The sequence below is a fragment of the Vicugna pacos genome, chromosome 21 (genome assembly GCF_048564905.1).
Source record: "Vicugna pacos chromosome 21, VicPac4, whole genome shotgun sequence".
Lineage (NCBI taxonomy): Eukaryota > Metazoa > Chordata > Mammalia > Artiodactyla > Camelidae > Vicugna > Vicugna pacos.
The window spans coordinates 18,014,756-18,033,743 of record NC_133007.1 but is presented as its reverse complement, the minus strand read 5'-3'; the positions used below and the strand labels follow the sequence as shown (position 1 = coordinate 18,033,743).

Here is an 18,988-nt window from a genome sequence, read left to right as displayed (position 1 = left end):
TTTGGCTACAGGGATTAGATTGATTTTGATGGAATAAATTTTATAGCCTAGAGAATTGTGTGCCTTCCAGTTGCTCCAGCTTTGTAAAACTGCAGTTTCCACCAAGACTTTGTACATGTGCATGGAAGAGGACAGCCACCCAGGTCTTTAAGTTGGACTCTTCTAGACTTTCTGCTTGCCCATGTATGCCTCATTGTCAAGATAAAAATTCAACTTAATAAGACTATTTCTTGGGTTTTGTCATTATCCATCATTAAATTGGTCTAGATCCTTTGTACCAGAAGTAGAAACAAGATAAGATGGAGGCAGAGTACCTGGGGAAAGGTTAGGAACAAGTTGAAATGTGCCCCCTAAGCAGGTCAGTGAGTGTCCCTGCTATCAAGCTATGACGCCAGCTGTCACCCACTATATCCTTGGCCTGGCCCCACCCCTCCTCTGCCCAGGGAAACTATCCAAAGAAATCGCCAACCCTACAGAACAGTGAGCAAGTATTACTTCCAGGACAGGCCCCCCCCCCCGGAACGCAAGATGTGAAACACCCCTTAGAAGCACGGAGGCCAGGAATGGGCGCGAGGTCACATTTGGGGAACAGAGGCTGGTGATTTTTACAAACCAGATTAGCATGTTGGGTGCTTTTGGCACTGTCTGACCATGCAGCTCGCTGGTGAAGAGCGTGGGGTTTGATGTAAGACTAACGTTGGTTCGGTTCCCAGGTCCTCTGCCCTCTCACTTGAACAGGTGCTGCAACTTTCTGATCCTCAGTTTCTTCCTCTGTAAGATGGGGAAGATCTACTTACTTTATAGGATTATTGTGAGAACTATGGCAATGTGAATGCTGACACACAGGGGGTACTTGAGAAATTACATTTTTTTAATTGAAGCATAGTTGGTTTATGTTTTAGGTGTATAGCAAAGTGATTCAGTTCTATATATGTATATAGAACATATATAAAATATATAGAATATATATAAAATACCTATTCTTTTTCATATTATTTTCCACTGCAGGTTATTATAAGACACTGAATATAGTTCCCTGTATTATATAGAAGGTCCTTGTTACTTATCTATTTTATATATAGTAGTGTGTGTCTGTTAACCCCAAACTCCTAATTTATCCTACCCTCCCCCCCTTTGGCAACCATAAGTTTGTTTTCTATGTCTGTGAGTCTGTCTCTGTTTTGTAAATAAGTTCATTTGTGTCATTTTGTTTTAGATTCCACATGTAAGTGATATCATATGATATTTATCTTTCTCTGTCTGATTTACTTCACTTAGTATAATAATCTCTAGGTTCATCCATGTTGCTGCAAATGCAATTATTTCATTCTTTTTTGTGGCTGAGTAATATATCACTATATATACACCACATCTTCTTCATCCAGTCGCCTGCTGATAGACATTTAGGTTGCTTCCATGTCTTGTACATAGTGCGGCTATGAACATTGGGATGCAAGTATCTTTTTGAATTAGAGTTTTCATCTTTTCTGGATATATGCCCAGGAGTGGGATTGCTGGATCATATGGTAAACCTATTTTTAGTTTTTTAAGGAACTTCCATACTGTTCTCCATAGTGGCTGCACCAATTTACATTCCCATATAGTTATTTTTATTATCATTTATAGTTACCCAGAAAAATGCCACCATTATCGAATCTCTCCCTCTAATAGAAATTTTCTCGGAGCCCGATTTTGTAGTCTGGCTTTAGTTTTTCACTGAGTGATTTTCACACTAAAACTGTACACTGAAACGGGCTGTGTGGCACAAAGCAGAGACATCCGCTAGGGCTAACATGGAAATTGTCTGGGAAACGAGCAGGAGACACAGCCTTGAATGGCAGTTAAGCCTGATTGACACTTCCTAAAGCAAGGCCAGTGTGACTCTAGGCTAAACATCCATTGCCTTAGGAGTTATACTGGACTTGTGATCAGCACATTGGTTCCTAATACAGAAGAGCCTCCAACATGTTAAGGTTAGATTGACGAAGGTTATATTCAAGTATTTTAAAGCTTTAAAAAAAAAATTCAGTTGATATGTCTGAGCCTCATAAGCCCTTGCTGCCTGGATGAAATAAAGACGAACTCCAGTTCCTGGCCAAATTAATGCTTATCTTCCTTGCAAAATGGGGATAGTAAGCTCACATTCTTAAAGGACTGAGATGAGGATGAAGATTGATGAGACCTGGAAAGCATTTAGCAGAGCCCTCAGTACAGAATAAATGCTCCCAATCAAGGTTAAATGCTATCGTAGTGGCTGTGGCTTTGTTCCTGCTGCTAGTCAGTCAGTCAACGGACTGTCCACCATAACTGTACTGGACACAGTGACTTCAGAGAAGACACTAGAGGTCCCATCCTTCAAGACACTCAAAGACTCCACGGAGAGATGGACGTGTAAATGCGTTCTCTTACAAAGTGGCAACTTCTCTAAGATCTGGACAAAGGGCTATGGGCACCCAGAGGGGAGCCAAGGGAGGCTTCAGAGAGGTGATCTCTTACAGGTTTAGAGGAGATTGTGAGGGTGGAGCCCTCACAATGGGATTACTGGCCTTCTAAGAAGAGGACGAGGTCCCAGAGCAGTCTCTCTTTCTACCATGTGAAGACACAGCAAGAAGGCAGCCGTCTGTGAGCTAGGGAGAGAGCTCTGACCAGGAAGCAAATCTGCCTGCAGCTCGCCCTTGGACTTACCAGTCTCCAGAAGTGTGAGAAGTAAAGCCTGCTGTTTAGCCACCGAGTAGATGGTATGCTGTTACCGCAGTTCGAGCAGGCTGATCCAGAAGGCATGGAGGTCTTGGAGGTACGGTGGGTGAGCTCTGGATTACTGAAGCAAAGGTCATCCAAGCAGGGTGAGGAGAAGGGGCTGGAAAGAGAGCTTGGGGCGGGGGGTGGACTAGGAAGGCTAGAAAGAGCAAGCCAAGGATTTGGAACTGCTCTTACAGACCTCCAGAACCCACAGATTTGGGTGGGGAAATGATGTGAATTGATGTTCTTTTCTATGAAGATAAATCTGGCGCCAGCGGGGGAAAATAGAAACTGGAGCTTAAAACCGCAGGAGGAGGGGCCTGTGGAGTGGAGCAAGGAACAGCCATTCACAACTTGGTGGGGAGTAACAGCCCCATTCACTTCTCTGCACACTGGGCCTTCAGGGCAACGGCTGTGCTCAGAGCTGGTCAGCTGCCACCAGGCCCTTGTGGCCCTGCAGCCCATCTGGAGAGGAGACACCTTGAGGGGCGAGGAGCAGGATTTCAGTTTGCTCTTCTGTGCAGTGACTAAGCTGAAGAGAGCTGTAATATTTAAGAACAAAGCCAGAAATCAGAAGCCATCCTTTTCACCAGTAAGGAGGACTGTTCGTGTGTCCCAGAAACGGCCAGGACATGGACATTCTGATGGCTAAGAAGAGAAGATGGTATGAGAGGGCTCCCCAGTCATGTTCCCAACCTCATGTTCAAGTCCACCACCCTGGTTTATGCATTTCGTTTTTCCTTCTGAAATGTGCTTGGGGAATTACGTTGGGCAGCTGAGCTTCAGAAAAAGAACTCAATTCAATATAAAGAACAGGATGGCCAACTGTCCTGGTTTGCCCAGGACAGATCTAGTCTTAGCACTGAAAGTCTGCATCCTGGGAAGCCCCGCAGTCCCCCAGGCAAACCAGGACAGTTGGCCACCCTACAGAGCTATGATAAAATGATGAAAAGACTGTGCTTTAGCATTTATGAATCTCAGAGCAAACAGATATGATTTTTACTGGGTGAAAAATGAGGTGACGAATTTTCCTCTATGTGATTTTAGGCTGCCATACATGAGACCACGTGGAACACTCATTTCCTTTAATAAAGCCCAACATGTTGACCTGCGAAAGACAGGAGGCAGGAAACTAATAAAAATGATAATAATAACAACTCATATACTGGGCACTCACCACAGGCGAGCCCCTGTTCTAAAAGCTTTACGTAAATTAAATCACTTGATTCTCACAATAGTCTTATTATCATCCTCCACATTTTACAGATGAATAAATGGAGGCACAGAAATGACATGGAGACACATAAGAAGTGTATAACATGGAACTGGGATTGGAATCCAGGTTGCCTGGGTCCAAAGTCCATGCTTTCAAATATTTCCTATAAGTACGCATATTTACTGAGTTCCTACCATGTGCCGATCATTGTGCCAAGTATGCTTTCCAGAAAGCATCTCGTTTAACCCTAACATTAACTGTAGTCTGTCTGGGTCTAGATAGGTTACTTCTTCATTCTTTCTTTTTCAACTAATATTTGTTGAGCTTATGCTTGTTCAAGAATTCTAACATTTTTACAGGTGAAGGAAGATGAGAGTTTAGACCAAAGTAGTGGCAGTGAATGTGGAAAATGGAAATGAGAGGTAGGATTCAAGAAAAATGTCTACAGTAAAAACATCAGAACGTGGGATTGATTGCACATGGTGAATGCGGGAAAAGAAATAGTTGGAGATGACTGAGATTTCTTTTCCCTGAATAACTGGATGGATGGTAATCCACCAATCAAAAGTAAGACTTACAAGGTCTACTTTGAAGAAGAAGATAATGAGTTCCTTTAGGAATGTGTTGTTTCAGCTATCAGGGAGCAGACAAGGAGATATGGCCAGAAAATCCTGGAAACATACCTGGAGCTTGGTGGTAATGGTTGGGAGCCTGTCGCCTAGACTTGGTGATTAAGGACACAGGTTATCAATGAGATTATCCAGAGAAGAGAACAAGACAAGTGACAGATCCCTAGGAACTGGTAATGTTTCAGGGAAGAGTAGAGGAGAGCCTGCCAAGGAGGCTGTGAAGACTCGAGGAGAGGTGGGAAGAGAACCAGGAAACAAGTGGTTGCCTGGAAACCAAGGGAGGAACAGGCGATGGCCAGTAGGGCCAGTGCTGCAGAGAAGACAAACAGGAAGAGGGCTGAACCAGATCGTTAGGACCGGGGCCCAGTTTGGGACGGAGAGCATGGGTCAGAACGTGATCAGACAGCAGCGAAGGAGACTGGACTCCAAGTCAGCCTGCCCCGAACTTGGTCTCCTTACCACCCTCAGCCAGGACTAAAATCAGCCTCAAAGCCCAAGGTAAGGCTAGCCTTGCCTCTGGGGAGTTAGGGACTCCAGCTGCTGAGTCTGAAAATTAAAGGAGCAAGGCAAGGGGGTGGGTGGGGTGGGAACACAGGTCATCGCTACCTTCACATTCATTTCCAAGTCCTCCCCCAGGCCAGAAGCCTAGCTCCAACGAGCCACCAAAACAAAACACAGAGCAAAAGCAAACAACTTTGTTTTTCCCAAACATTTCCTTCCGTAGCGTAAGAAAAAGAGAAAAAGAAAAAGTCATTCTGCCTTCATGAAATTCCCTGTGCAGGTTTATGGCTGCCTGACCTCTGACTCCAGGCTGGAGAATGACTGAGTCTTACTAAACAGCAAAACATGAAAGAAGAGAGGGAGAAGCTTTCCAAGGGTTTTCATTTTGTTTCCAAACCCAAATAGCTCGCCACTGACCTTGAAACTGTGGGAGATATTTTTCCCTTCGAGATGATAGAGAAAAGACAGTCATGACAGAGATCTGAATGGGAACCATCACATTCATGCGAACCAGCTCTGTTTTTAATACACGCTGGGGAGAAAGGGCAGGGGAAGTTATGAGCTGGGCCAAAGAGAGATAAGTGAATGCAAATTTGACCCTCCTTCAACTCTGGGCAATTCAGCTCAGAAAGGACACATGTTATTTGAAATCAGATGTTTGACCTTTTTATGGGAGTTGCCCATTATTTCTCTCTACGCCCTTTAACTGATACTGCCAGGGTATTAGGCTCCAAAACCAGGCTCCGTATCTAAATCTGTGTGATCATCCAAGCATAACAAGGTCTCCCCACTAGTCCACCACACTTCATTTTTCATGTAGCAAAAGGATCAAGCAGAACATTCCAGTGGGGAGAGACACCGCCCCGGCCTCCCCCGTTCCGCCTCTTTCGGGCTGATAAACCCCCATCATAAATTTTGCCATGACTCGAGGCTTCAACCTGTTGCCATCAGTATGCTTTTCTCTTGGCGCAACACCAGCTCTATCCCCTGAGATAAATCTGTTACTTGCTGAGTCCTGTAGGCTTACAAGGGGCAGGTGAAGGGGTAGGAAAAGCCTCAGGGCACGCCCTCCTCCTTTGCTGTTTGCAGTCCTCAACTTAGCATCTCTTTCTGGCTGTGCCCCTTTTCCTGGGTCTCGGCAGCCGTTCTGACCCAGAGTGAGGTGGTATTTTCCAGTCCTCCACTTCACCCTCCCCTACCCTCTCTTTCCAACTGTTGTCAAAGCAACAAGCTAACTCACTGGGAAGTTTGAGGAGGAGAGAGAGTGAGGTGGGAGGGATGGGCTGGGAGAAAAATGTACTGAGATAAGAAAAGCTCTGGGTCCTCCAGGAACACACTGATGAACGCTGGGCTGTATCTCCACGGCACATGCTCTCACTCGAGCTGTTGGACCCAGGACTGAGCTTTAGAACTCTTTCCCTTTGGCCTCTAAAGGTTCTCAGGCTTGGAACAGAAGGAGAGGGGAATGCCAGAATCTCAGGTTGGTCTCCACACCAGTTGGCACATGGCAGACTACCTCTCCACATTCATATAAAGATACAGATTGGCTCAAAGCCCTTGACCCAGCCTGGTCTCCATCTATTCTCCCCACTCGGAATGGGTCTCCATCTATTCTCCCCACTCGGAATAGGAAGAGAAGCTGCATGAAGCCTGAGGCTGCAAGGTGTAGCGTGGAACCGTGGGGCTCCTGAGCTTAATCCCAGCTCGCTCCAGTTCCAACCATTTTCCCCCAACAAATCACTTTTTTCTGCTCATATCAGCAACGATTTTTGCATGATTGAGTGAATCAGCCATACAGAGGAGCCAGCTTGGCTGTTGGGGCTGCCAAAAGAGAAACCCCCAATTGATCTGGTGTTTTTCATCTTATTGACAACAGTTTAATTCAGTCAAGCTGCATTTCATCTTGGGAAAGTTTCAGACCTTGGAAGAAGGGGAATCTCGATGTTGCCTGCCTCCACTGGAAACTGGGTCTTGAGGCTCTGTTGATGAGTGTGTCTGTAGCAACCTCAGGGGCAAGAATACATGTTGCAGCAGTTGTCCCCAAACTTGGCGGGGGAGGGAGAGACAGTTCGCATCAAACAGCCATTTGGTTCTGTCTAGACTCTTCCCACAAATGCATAATTTTAGAGGATCCAATGAAGCTAAAATTGCTTTTCAAATATTTAAAGTTAATAGTAGATTATTTTATTTTGAGATTGTTGTGTAAGTTTCAGAATATCTTTGTGTTCCCTTAGACACTTAGAGTTTCTCCGAAAACCAACCGAGGATCAACTCTCTACCCCATAGGTCAGGGACTGACCTTAACAATGCTAAGAAGAACTGTATTTTCCATAATCTGGGGCTATCTCTAGGACAACATATATGATATGTGTAAATAGGGCTTTGAACATATCCTCTGTTCTACACTGTCCCAGCAACTCCAGCCTGGCGCTGCTCCTCGGAGAAGACTGTAGCAGGGAGATTCAGGGCGTTCTCAAGGAAAGAGGGGCTAGAGAGAGAGAGATCCCCCCCTCATTCTTCCATGACATGTCTTCTGATAATAATGGCTAACATTTATCGAACTTTTATTATGTGCCAGGTATTCTTCTAAGTATAGTCACTAATTTAAACCTTATAACAACTTTCTGAAGGTGGCACTATAATTATCTCCATTTTACAGTTGGGAAAACCAAAGCACAGAGAGGTCAAGCAACTTGCCCAGAACCACACAGCGAATAAGTGGTAGTGCCAGGATTCTAGCCAAAGAAGTCTGACTCCAGAGTTCATGCTCTTCCCCTCCACAAACCAGAAACTCTCAAACCTGAGCATAAAGAATCATCTGGAGGTCCTGTGAAAACACAGACTGCTGGACCACACTCCCAGAGTTTCTGATTAAGTAGTTCTGTGTGGGGCCAGAGGACTTAAAGTTCTAGCACATTCCCAGATGATGATGGTGGTGCCGGACCACACATTGAGAAACTGGTCCACGCTATTCAGCCTCCAGAGAAAACTCTTGGTAGAACCGTCTCTTCTTCCCTACACACTTCCTCCAATCCGGAAACAGGGCTCAATGAAAAAGCATCGGTTACACTGAGTAATCTCATGAGATCAATCCATTAGCCAGTGTTTCAGGAGGCCTGGACAATTTCTTGGCACATGATGGGCTTCCAGGAGCAGAATCACAGCCCGCTCAGTGGAGCCTCTCCAGGCTGCTGGCTGGAAATGTAGCCTGTGAGGAATTACCAGCCAGGCCTGGACCCCCTTCTTTTGTTCTGTTTTTACCCACTCTTTTATTGATAAGACATTATCTCTAAGCAAATGAGTATTGCTAAACAAAAAATAAATCTCATCCATTTGTTGTAACTCCCTTTGTAGGTGTTCGAAATGTTATTATATATCCCCAAGTTAATTTATAGGTGCATTCTCTTCAGTTCAGAGGCATTTCAGGAAAATGTGCAACCATGGAATACACATGTATACGTGGGGAGAATCTAAGCAGAAGTGAAATAAAAACTGAGCCATTCTGTTAAGATGCAGAATCGTACTTCGACCGCTCTTTCATCCTATTCTGCAAGATAAAAGAGTCTTTTCCTTTCTGGGGTAAAGACCATACACGGAAACACAAACTATAAGACAAACTCAAAGAAGGAAACACAACGGGCTGTGAGATTTACAGATTCCGAGAAGCTCTTCAGCACACTGAGATCCAGGAGCTATTTCTGTCTTGAAAGGGAATGCAGCATGATGTGGCCCACCACGTCCTCCATAACGTCTCCACGTTAAATGCAAAGCTGTTTCCCAGGGCATTTCTTCAGGGTCTCCGCAAAGGATGTTTCAGGCTTTGCTATTTTACAAAATACGGACACTACAGGGTCTCACATGTCAAGGCAAATGCCTCACCCATGGTCGGTTTGCAATGAATAAAGAATAAAAACACCCTTAGTTGTTTACCTCTTCACTATCTATACTTTGAAATTATATGTGTATATATAATTGCACTTCTTTCTGAATACTCTGTAATTCTGTTACCTTTGCTATTGCCCCTCCATCCAAATTAACTCGCTAAGTTGCATTTAATTTTCTAATGCTTGAAGATTGTTATTAGATCATTATGGTATAAATCATTGCATATTTTCTTTAAAAAAAAAAAGAAGTCCAGTTTTTCGTACAAGATTTATCATTAAGCATTCTCATCAAATAATCCACTAATTAATCTTGGTCTCTACACTCTCCACTCTGACGTTTTTCAGTACCATTTTTAGCATAAGGAAAACCACTCAGACCAAGTGTCAGAAGGCTGACATTCTAGTCCTGTCCCCAGAGCTTTGTGGCTGTGTGACCTTCCTTCTCTCAGCCTTGGTTTTCTCATTTGTTAAATGAGAGAAAAGAAAACTCATCACATAAATATTCTGAGTTATTAAGAAAGGAATAAAAAAAACCTTAAGGAACAAATGTTAACTCTTATAATTATGAATTAAAATTATAATAAAGATCCTACCTAATGGCATTGAGTTGTTTTCCTCCAGAGGTAGAGATGCGTTTGTGCAGAATAACAGCTGTCTGATCCCTACCTGTGGCCCTGGGCTGCAGGGACAGGGTCACACTGAGGGGTGGTGGGTGGATAGCAGTGCTTCAGCAGAGCCCAGCCAAGGCTGCTCAGATCCAGAGGGTGAATTCAACAAACACATCTACAGCATCACTGGAGCACGGAGGCCTGTTGCATCTCAGAGCCAAAGTGCCAAAAAACAGGGTTGGATGGAGAACAAGAGACATAAGAAGAAAGACAGGGACTTGATATGGGAAAAGAGGAGATAACTGGAAAAGAATTCTGGAGATGGAAAGCCAATACCCACAGCTGGACTTTAAAGACTTCACACATACTTGTCGGGAGCAGCCAGGGCTGTTTAGAAGGATGTGAGCCAATCACAGAAATACTCTCACCTGGTTTATCGTACAATTAGTGGCATGTGCTTGCAAGCTTGCCATGGAACAGGGAAGAACTAATTGGCCAGCCCCAGTTTCAAACTCGAACACACCAAGCTAGTCTCCCTCATGAAGCCCTCCATCTCAGGTGCTGAGATGCTAGCGTTTTGCAAGGTATTTTTTGCTAGTAATAGCTGATGCGCTAAAGTTTGAAAAGGCTTTACACATTTATATGCAGGTTTTACCTTTTTATATAAATCAGAACAAAGTTGAGTTTTCCCTACAATAGCTCCTCTCTCACACACTGGTATTTCAGTGTGTATCTTGAATTAAAAAGGGGGAATGGGTTAACAGCCAGGGGTCTGAGGATGACCCTCAAGAGTGCAGCATATGACATTAGGGAACACCATTAGTCATCGGGGGGATGGTTGGAAACCACTGCTCGAGCCACGTGAGCTCAGTAGCCTCATGGAGCTAACATGAGAGCCGTGATGGAGTAGCTGCTAAAGGCCTATATTTCAGAGAATCTGGGGACAGTACCAAGACCCAGGAGCTCTATGCTCACAGTGGCAAAGAGTAGAATCAGCTGATTATTAGAAGATCTTCTGTAACCCTGAGCTAAAGAGCCACCTTGATGTTGGTCATAAATCTTTCTCCCCAAAAGAGTTCAAATTCTTAACTTGCTTCACTCATTAAGAACTTGTTAAATAACAATAGCAGTCAGATGTTGATTCCAGAATAGAGGGATATTTAATCCAATTCTTTCTTTTTAAATGATCCATTTGCAATGCATGTTATTATTAACATGTGGTAGCCAGCCTCCAAGATGACCTCCCAGTGATCCGCACATCCTGGTATGCGCACCTTAGTGTAGCCCTTTCCTACACTGGATCAGGGTTGGTCAGTATGGCCAATAAAACAAGGCATAATTGATGATGTGTCACTCCTTACACTAGGTCATAAATGACAGTGCTGCTGCTGCCTCAGCCTCATGGATCCCTTTTTCTGGGAGAAGCTAGTTGTCATGCTATGCGGACACTCAAACAGATCCATGGAGAGTTCCACTGGGAAAAGGATGGAGACACCAACTTTCCAGCCATGAGAGTGTGTCATCTTGGACATAGATTCTCCCTGCCCCACTCAAGCCTTCAGATACCTGCAGACTCAGCTGACATCTTGACTACAGTCTCATAAGAGTCCCACTCAGCTAATCCATTTCCAGAAACTGAGTAAGATAATGAATGTTTATTGCTATTTTAAGCCACTGAGTTTGGGGATAATTTGCCATGTCACAGTAGACAAGAAATGTATCACTGATGTGCTAATTACAAATACTTTTTATCATTCATTCCAACCAGATACTCAAGAATCTTTATTTTGCAAAACTTTTAAAGAATTCAATAAAGACTTGTTTCTAATGCCCCATAAGTACCCCAAACGAGTTTCAAGTTTTATTGTATTTATATGAGTCTGTTTCCTACTTTGACCAATTGGTAATATTAGTTGTCTGGGATTAGAGTCTGTTCTCCATTGATGGCCCCTCAGAAACAAGTCATCTAAAATCTGGTCTATGATATGTTTGTATATATTTCATGATGATATCTAGGCTACTGGGGGTCATGAATTAATAAGTTATTTGTGCTGATTTTAAAAGCCACAGAATCTCATCAAAAAGTATTGATTTTATTAAAAGAGTTTACTTTGCTCCCAAGCATTTGGTAAAAAAATTTATGGTACCAAGAGAGAATGGGAAACGTAGGTGACTCTGAGGGTTTTGGCCACCTGTGAAAATAGATCAAAAGATTTCAGAATTATTCTTCCTGTTCAGCAAAAATCAGGAGACAGAAAACCTAAAACCCAAACAATTCTGTCTCACCACAGGAAAGGTGTAAACCAAAAGCACTTTCAAAAGAAAAGTGTTCTGCTTAGGCCAACACAGCATCCTGCAAGACTGCAGACCCCATTTCCTAGGGCTTCATGATTTCGTTGGATGTATGCGATCTGAGAACATCCGATGCAGAAACATCTGGGAATCAACAAGAAAAGCATATTCTTAGGTTGATATAAACTCTGTTTAGATTGTTGCCATCCTGAATTATATGTTCCCCTTTAATTAGTACCAATAATCAAAAGCTAGCAGTATTTACAAAAGTCTTAGCTATGATTTATTTTTTTTCAAGAAAGAATTATACCCACCAATTGCAGATTAGAAAATAAAATAAATCAGACTGTAATCAAGATTGTAGCCTAAAGGCCTATGAAATATAGGCCATCCAGAGGATATTTACCAAATATTCCAGGTTGGTTTTTTTCCCCAAAATACTTCTAGTGTCCCTTATTATTGGATGTGAATTTCTTTTTTTTTTTAACTTCTAAATCTTACTGAGGTATAGTCCATTTACAATGTTACATCGACTTCTGTTGCACAGCATAATGTTTCAGTCAAACATATACATACATATATTCATTTTCATATTCTTTTCCATTATAGATATCTACAAGATATTGAATATAGTTCCCTGTGCTATACAGAAGAAACTTGTTATTTATCTGTTTTATACATAGTAGTTAGCATCTGCAAATCTTGAACTCCCAACAAAAATCCCCACATTTTTCACCTAGACTGTGAGGAAACTGTAGCCCAAAAAACTGCCATGTAACTTTATCCCCACTAGAATGGCTGTAAGTGAAAAATTGAAAATAACAAGTGCTGACAAGGATGTGGACAAATTAGTATCCTCATATGTTACTGGTGGGAATGTAAAATGGCTCAGCCACTGTGGGAAACAACTTGGTGATTCCTCAAAAAATTAAATATAAAAACATAATGAATCTTGTCCTACTTACTTAACCCAAAGCATTGAAAATTTGTGTTCAAACAAAAAATCATGCACAAATGTCTATAGCAGCACTATTCACAATTGCCAAAAGGTGGAAACAATGCAAATGTCCATTAATCAGTGAATGAATGGATATACAAAATGTGGTATGTCCATACAGTGGAATACTATTTGGCCATAAAAAGGAGTGAAGTACATGCCGCAGCATGGAGAAGCCTTGAAAACAGTATGCTAAGAGACAGAAGCTAGTCATGAAAAACCACATGTCATATGATTCCATTTATATGAAGTGTCTACAACAAGCAAATCTATAGAGATAGAAAGTAGATTTGTGGTTGCTTTGGGCTGGGAGAGGATGGAAGGATGAGCGGATGACAGCTAAAGGATGTCATCTTTGTGGTGATGAAAATGTTGTAAAATTGACTGGTGATGGTTGCACAAATCTGTGAAAAACCATTAAATGGCACTCTTTAAATGTGTGGTATGTGATATATCTCAATAAAGCTGTTTATAAAAGACTACCACGTAGCCTGAGGGATTTCACTGAGATGTTGAAATTGTCCTATATCCTATTTATGGTGGTCAATATAAGACTCTACACATGTGTTACAATCCACAGAACTTTGGAACTATACTCCAAAAAATTAAACTTCAGTGTATATAAATTAAAGGAAAAAACTGCTATGTGCTTCATTTAAATGATAAGCTGGGATCCATGGTCAACTTTAGGTAAGTCTGGTGTGGCTAATTAAAACTTCCTGAGAACACTCAGACCCAAAGAGCCAAGTCTGAACCAAGTTCCTAGCGTTGCATCCTGCAGCTGAAATCCAGACGAGTACAAAATCACTTCGGAGAGATTATCACCCACGTAGTCCTGTTTCCACTTCATGCTTAGAGCCGAGTTGCTCATTCAGTGGTTCAAGGTTTCCTTCCATGCCCTAGTGGCCCTCGGGGCTTATTCTGAATTCTCCATTTCACACATACCAGATACTGAACTTGGGCTCAAAATATAGAGGGGCAGGTGGGATGGGAAGAACGAAACAAGGTCACCATTAACATCCTGTGACCCTCTCATGGGCGCTAGAGAAGCCTCAAATCCTAATCATCAAAATACCTTCTGATCCTTTCAGTTCCAGGCACCAGCTCCAGTCCTCTGTGACTCTGACCGGAGAGTGATAAACTACAGTAGGGACCACATGCATGTACCTGAATATGCCAGGCTGTAAGGCACCCAGAGGTATGAAATTTCCTGAGAACAGGGACCACTTGTATCAACCTGGGATTAGATGCAGCAGCATATAATGAATGGAAAGCCCCCAAATAACTGAGGTTTAAACATAAAGGAGTTATTCTCCCACATAAAAGGAGGTCTGTGAAGAAGGCAGTCTATGCCTGATGTGAAAGCAACAGGAACTAAGATTCCTTCCAACATCCTGCACCATCATCCTCAGTGCATAGCTTCCACACTTATGGTCCAGGATGACCACTGCAGCTCTAGATACCAGATTCAAGTTCCAGCCAGCAGGAGGAGAAAGGGAAGAAGGGCAACATGGGCACACTTCCCAGCTGAATCAGCGATCTTTAAATAGCCCTTGCAGAGACGCATGCAAAGGTTACAGTTGGATTTCAATGACTAGGACGTGGTCACAAGGCTACACATAGGTGCAAGGGAAGGTAGGAAATGAAGCTTTTAACTGGGCACATTGCTGCCTGCAGTGATATGTTTCTGCTGATTGGGAAGAAGAGGGAATGAATACTGGGTCAGCCACGCCAACCTTGTATCGTCCGGAGTGCCTTGCACTGTCCCTTGGAAGAGCTCATTAAAGGCTGTTGATTTGATCTGCTTGTCGGCAGCCAGGAGGTCTGATCTAGAAGGGCTTTGCCTTCTACTCACATCAACAGGTTTTCTCTAGTCTGGTCAATAGTATAGGGGATAAGCAAATAGACATGGGTCTTTTTCCAGTCTTTGTGAATAAGGCAATTGGTCAAAAACATCGATATCTTCCCTTGGAAACCACAGCTATATGTGAAAATGAAAGAAAGTGATTTCAATTTTCTAAACCACCAAGACTTCTCAGGTTACAGATGAAGACTCACTGTGTCATTCTCTGTCCTCAGACTCAAGCCCATGATTCTCCCACCCACAGATTCACACAGACTGATGGAAAGCAGTTTCATCCATTGGAGTGTGGGGTCAAGGGTCCCTGATATGCCTTAACTGTGCCACTGGTATACCCATTCTCGCCTAAGGGAAAGTCCTACATACATATTCACTAAGCAGCAGAGAGATAGATTCATGGACAAGCTCCTCTTGTCCAATCTTGGTAAAAATTTATTGGCTATAAGGCAAAAAAAATGAGATGCAAATGAGTTAACTGACTTGCCCAATTCTAGAAGCAAAGCCAGGACTAAAATTTGGGTCTCAGATCTTGGTGCATTGCTCAAATCAACACAACCCAAGCTATTATTGAAGAAAAAAAAATCTACCATTGAGAACCAAATGTCTGAGATTCTAAAAATCTTGAATTGTTGTCTACACTGATCTAGTTATTCAGATAAGAGTCTGATTCTTGATTTCATCTTCCCTAAACTGTGTCTTGGCTTGGTCTCCATGAAGTCATCGGTTTAATTTAATCATTGTTTACAGAAGGCTTACTCAGTGATCAGCAATGTGCTATGAGGGGGATACAAAAGGATATGGCCTTATAATGTTATTGTATTGTTAAGACATGTGACTGTGAATTAATGAGGCTAATTTTTAAATAAACACACTGAAGACTATATACCCATGTGAGTGGTACCTCACCTTAGGAAGCATTTAGCCCAATGATGACATTATTGCTCAAAATGATTTTAGAATTCACATTGGAGAATTCTTTTCAATAGATGAACCAAATGATATTAAATGCCCATAACAGCCATTGGGTCTTTTTGTTTTGAGAGTGGAATTTATCTTTTGAGAAAAGCCAACGTGATTCAGAGCCAAGTCTAGTAAAGCAGGTGGATGATCAGTTTGGGTTTCTGGTGACTTTCTCTCAGCCCAGGGTGGCCTTCCTCCAGACCTCTTTTTCCATGATAGAATAATCTTTGTGTGTTTAGGCCAGGGGTTATCAAGCTTCAGCATGCATCAGAATCATCTGGAGAGCTTGTTAGAACATAGATTGTTGAGCCCTGGCTTCTGATTCTTCAGTTGTGGTAAGACCTAAGAACCTGCATTTCTAATAGGCTCCCAAGTGATGCTGGCTGCTGGTCCAGAAACACTGGGGAACCACCGCTTGCAGACAGTTATTTTTGATTTTCTATAACAGAGCTACCCTTAATCTCTGTCTGATGTAAATCATCCTTGCTCTGAGAACTCCTTTACTGACTTTCATTTTACGTCCTGGGTACTCTGCGGCCTTGCACATCTCAGGGATACAACTGGACATGTGCCCATGGTCCCTACCAAGAATTTACATCACTTTCACGCAGAGTCACAGAGGATGGAGCTAATGTCTGTGACTGAAAGGGCTAGCGAGCATTTCTGTGATTAGAACGTGATCCTTGCCCATCACCCAGGAAAGCGCAGGTTAGAACTAGAAGGGATGTTAATTACCATCTAGTCCAATTCCCTCCAGCCCCACTCCTCTCATTTCAGAGCTGAGGAAATCAGGGCCTAGAGATGCTAAGTGAAGCGTTCAAGGTCACCCAGTAAGTTACAGAACACTTAACGTAGGATCCATGAGAAAGTATCACAGTCCTGCGGAGGACGAGATCAGGACCTCACCCAATCAGGACCAAATGCAACATGAGCTGCGTCTAATATGATGTGTGCATCCGCCAAAGAACAAATAGTGCCAATCAGACTGCGTGTTTCTACTCTTTCTATCTTATAGTAACAGGTACTGGAAACATCGCTGTTTACCCCCTCTGTGGTAAAGTATTCCTTATACATCAGTCTGCTCCATCTCCTACACCAAACCGCCGGGTGCAGATGACGGGCGAGGTGAAGGGAAGGTCAGCTAGAATGCACGTCCTCCCACTTCTTTACTGTAAACACTCACTGTGTTTACATGTCAGCAGAGAAATGGTCAAGAAACCACAAACAGTTGATTTGGCTGACCCCCAATAGGGTCTTAAACATCGATGCAAAATCAACATCTGGTCTCAGCCTCTTTTCAATCTGGCACTAATTGATGGGAAGGCACTGGTGGTTTAGAAGTTACATGCAAGGAAGAGGCTGCCAGGGAGGTAAGGGGGGATGCGGGGCGGGGAGAAAGGCTGGAAGGTTCAGAGAACCTGGGGAAGCCTGATTTCTGTCTTACCTGCTTATTTTGGAATTGGCTGAGTTTCTGGTGATGGATTAGGGCGGCAAACCTCAGCCATATGGCCCCCAGTGCCCTGTTCCATTCACTCTGCCTCACAGTACCCTCCCCAAATCTGTGCCCCTGAAAAATACGTAACCCCCCAAAGGAACTGCTAACATCCCTTTTTTGCCACCATCAAGCTTTGCCCATTTCCACCCTCAGAATCCTCCTGGAAACCTGCCTTCTCTAGAAAACTGTCTCTGATTAAATGGCCTACCTGCCATCCCGGCCACAAACTTTTAGGCGTAATTCCTGGCAATGAGTTGAGTGATTCTTGAACGTGAGCATTTTATGGTCTCCTGACTTTAGTGATTAAAGCAGGTCTTTTATTTCCTTAGTGAGCTTTTGCTCAAGTTGCCCTCATTGCTTTCTCCATTCTTTCAGCTCCTCTTACCCCATGAGCTGCCGATTGTTTAGGTACCAGGAAAAAGCAGGCAGCTCAGTGCTCCTGAACTGCCCCTACATCTTAGGGCTGAGAGGGTCTAAGAATGCTGTTATTTTATAGGCTGGGAGAGCTTGAAAAGATCGGTCTGGAAAAGGTTTGGAGAGACAACTTAAAGAACCCACAAGGGCAGGCATGCGTGGTTGCTATGGTTACCAGGCTCTTTGGCGGTCTATCCACCTCCTCCTAAGAAGGCAATCCTTCTCTTCAAGAAGCACAAAGAGAAGACACTCAGGCGCTCAAACCCGATTCACCCTGAAAGCTGGGAGAGCAGTGACAGTCCCGACAGTTTGCTTGTCACAATGACAACAGCAAAGTTAGGGGTCACCAGGGCTGTAAAGGGAACACATGTGGAAAGCTGCTTTATGAATATTTGTTAAGATTAGAATGAGATTAAATAGCAAAGTCAGAGCCGATGTTCCCTGCACTCTCTGAGTTTTGTTCTGTTTTCCTTGTTTTCTCTTTTCTCTCGAACCAGAACTTACATCACATCTGTCTGTATGACACTTGTGTGACTGGCAGCCCAGCAATTGGACACAAACAGAGCTGGGGCAGTGGGGAAATCATTGGGCTGGGACCCATTCAGGACAGTCTCTTTCTACCTGAGCCTCAAACTCTGTTTTGCCAGGCTCCAGATGGTGATCATGATTGTTAAAAAGCAAGCGTTATCCCTGTTAATGAGGATAATAAAACTGAACAATTCATGAGCACTGACAACATATGGAGCCCCCTGCAAAACACAGATTTACCCAGCATTATTAGGAAATGAGGTTTTTCCACATCAGCGAATTTTCGGGAAAATTAGGGCTTACCTCTTTAGCGTCAATATTTTTTCTGAAGATATTAACCATGTGGGATGGAAAGATGTGTCAGAGATGTAATATACGGTCCTATCTTGCCAAACAGTTTCTCGGATACTGCATACACCATTTTATCTAAATGTTATGAACATGTTCTGAAGCACAGAAGGGAGGTCTCTCCATCCATAGCATATTTGGGTCTTTATTGAGACAGCTCACTTCGCCTTGCCTTAGAGTCAGCTGGCACCCTTTGATAGCTCAGCTGGTAGAGCGGATGACCGTAGAGGTGATTAGAGTCAGCTGCATGCAGGTCTCTGCACTCCACAGTAAGCTCCTTAGGCGGGAACCAGGGCTTTTTATCCTTGACCTTGTATCCCCTACAGCCCTGCCACGTGAAAGGTGGTCCCCAGAAGAGCAAATCAGCACCACCTGGGAGATTATTAGAAATGCAGGCTCTCTGGCCCCATCCCAGACCTGCTGGGTGAATTAGATTCTGAAGCTTAACAAGAGCCTCAGGTGATTCACATGCACATTTAAAGTTGAGACATATTACCCTCCAGCTGTGCTTGCCAG

The 18,988-nt window shown here is 43.3% G+C and overlaps 2 long non-coding RNA genes across 2 annotated transcripts in view; one reads left to right on the top strand and one right to left on the bottom strand.

The window, feature by feature from the left end:
* The first annotated feature begins 4,884 nt into the window (after positions 1 to 4,884).
* LOC140687952 (uncharacterized) lies at positions 4,885 to 11,415 on the top strand. Its single transcript, XR_012062582.1, has 2 exons — positions 4,885 to 5,082; positions 10,944 to 11,415. It is a non-coding gene; the product is annotated as an uncharacterized lncRNA (long non-coding RNA).
* A 234-nt stretch (positions 11,416 to 11,649) lies between these two features.
* Positions 11,650 to 18,988, bottom strand: part of LOC140688047 (uncharacterized) — a 31,259-nt gene continuing 23,920 nt past the window's right edge. Inside the window, exons 4-5 of the long non-coding RNA XR_012062734.1 lie at positions 11,864 to 12,013; positions 11,650 to 11,769 (exon numbers count right to left, since the gene is read on the bottom strand). This is a non-coding gene — a long non-coding RNA (uncharacterized lncRNA). The remainder of the gene's footprint in view (positions 11,770 to 11,863; positions 12,014 to 18,988) is intronic.